This window comes from Penaeus japonicus, unplaced genomic scaffold (genome assembly GCF_977035675.1).
Source record: "Penaeus japonicus unplaced genomic scaffold, GWHDUDI00000001_assembly GWHDUDI00000001, whole genome shotgun sequence".
NCBI lineage: Eukaryota > Metazoa > Arthropoda > Malacostraca > Decapoda > Penaeidae > Penaeus > Penaeus japonicus.
In genome coordinates, this window is record NW_028234403.1 from 8,240,190 (window position 1) to 8,242,689 (window position 2,500).

Here is a 2,500-nt window from a genome sequence, read left to right on the forward strand (position 1 = left end):
TCACTTGACCACAATCGACATCACTGTCTTGCAATAAACAGCGCGCAGGTCGTGTACAGGGACAGTTGTAAGAAGCAAAGGTCATGGAGATACCAGAGCCATTGTACACACGCACCACCAAAAACACTCTGATTACGTACATACTTGCACGCATGCTCACCAAATGCATAAATGTATGTGCGTTCATATTTGCGTATATCCACACAGACAACAACCCACTTACCTAAACCCAAAGCCACACCCTCTCTCACGCACACACACACCTGCATTCACAGAAAACTCACTAGATCTTTGTTTTCTTAGAGGGCAGTGATACCATCATAATCCTTTGATACTGATGTGTGAGTAATGTTCCCTAGTGTTGCCTTGGTCACTACGTCACTTCTCTATATGCTTAAAATAGATTCACAGTACAACGCGGGTCCTTTTGACATTTAAACGTGTTTTTCTGCGTGGAACTTCTTGTAGGTATGGCGCATGAGGAAGGGTTTATCAGCATACTCAAAGTCCTCATGAACTGTGAAGTGCGCGTGAAGATGAGAGTAGGGATTATAATGTAGTTCGAATTTAAATATACTCTTGAATACTTTGTTTTGTTGTATATGAAAAAAAACTCTTCAAAATACTAAAAGAATAATGACTACAACCAACACTCTAACAGGTTTCACACAGGATGCATACTGTATATGGAACCTAAGCTTATCATTATTCATCTAACAATTTCCATCCTTTCTCATTGTATTTCTCTCTCTCACACACACACACATACACACACACACACACTTTTATCCGTTTATCTATCATTGTTTATAATGAAGACAGGTCATGGTGCCACGACGAAGAGAATGCGGAATTAGAATAGAAGGGCAAATTAAATTTTATTCCCGCTTATCAGAGATACAACCACCAAAAGAGGTTCCCCAAGTACAACAACAACAATCTGTAAAGAGATTGATAAGGCCAACGTACAGGAGATAACGTAAGTCTATAAATTTTATTTCTTTACTCTTTTATAGTCGGTTCTGAATATCAAAATGTTTCTGTAGTTTTAATTGAAAGTAAAAGGAAGGTTGAATAACCGGTTGAATCGTATTAGAAAGAAGTTGGTCTTGGATAAAGAGGATGGAAAGGATAGGAGAAAGGATAGGTCCCTGAGGAACACCAATAGGGACGGAAATGAAGTAAATGTTTCGTTCTCGACGACATAGGAGGGGCTTAGTAAGGATTGGCCACCCGGAAGGAAAAAAAGTTACTTAGAAGCCTACCCTTCAGCAAATAGCCTTTACCTGTCTCTTTTGCTGGTGGTCAAAATGCTTTCGCGGTTTGTAACTCAGTCAGAATCCCTATACAACTCTAGGCTTTATTGGATCTTGAGTTGCGAAAAGGAAACTTTAGATTAATTCTTCTGATTTCATAAAGAAGGTTCATTGGACCTACTCGTGTCAAGCGTCTCTGAAATAAGGTCGTCAGTTAAAAAGCTAAATACTATTCTTCAAATAAAAGAAATAAAAAGTTTCAGATTATTTTGACAATGGCAATGCATGAGGTAGAATAGATGAACCGTCTCTCCAACAGCGGGTAGAGGATGAAGGTTGTGATGGATAATGGAAAATATAGACAAAGAAACGAAAAAGAAAAGAAAGAAAAACGGCTTGTATTTAGGAGCCTGGCTCTTACCTCATCCTAATGCCGTTTACAATACCTCTAATATAAATATATTACAAGGAAGGGTATAGCGTTACAGAAGGACTCAACAGGAAGTATAGGTGCATCATAGAGAAGAGAATTAGCCAAATATAAGGAATCAAAGAGCATGTTAGACGAAGAATATATATGAATCATCAAGACAAAAGAAGAGCGGAACAGATATGCAGAAAAGAACTGGCCAAAATTAAGGAATCAAAGAGCATAGGAGAGGATGAAAAATAAGAGTCATCGCGACAGAAAAAGCCGAGCAAAGCTAAACATATCAAAACAATTTAAAATATTAATGAAATGGAGACCAGGAGCAATAACTGAAAATAAACGTAATGGAACTATAAGAAGCATCCAGAAAGCTCAAAAAAAGGGGAGGGGGGGTCTTGGTGTGATTCATAAGCTTATTCAGAATGACTATGAAACACGAACTATAAAGTCGAGGATCCACAGCAGAAAAAGTCGAATTAATGGAAGGGACGAGAGCTACTATTCGCTGCAAGTGACATCAGTTGCACGAAAGATAATAACGAAGTCAGGGTTAGGGATCCAGACACAGATGTCGAGTCCTCAAAACTCAAATCTGCTTGCAATGTGATAGGAAGAAAAGCTGGGAAGGTGGGTGGGTGGGTGGGTGGGTGGGGCGGGGGGCGCTAATGGGGAGGTAAAGAAAAAGAGGAAGAGGTATGTGGATGAGCTTAAGCGTTAGTGCACACATTAACCCACTCGCTCACACACACACACACACACACACACACACACACACACACACACACACACACACACACACACACACACACACACT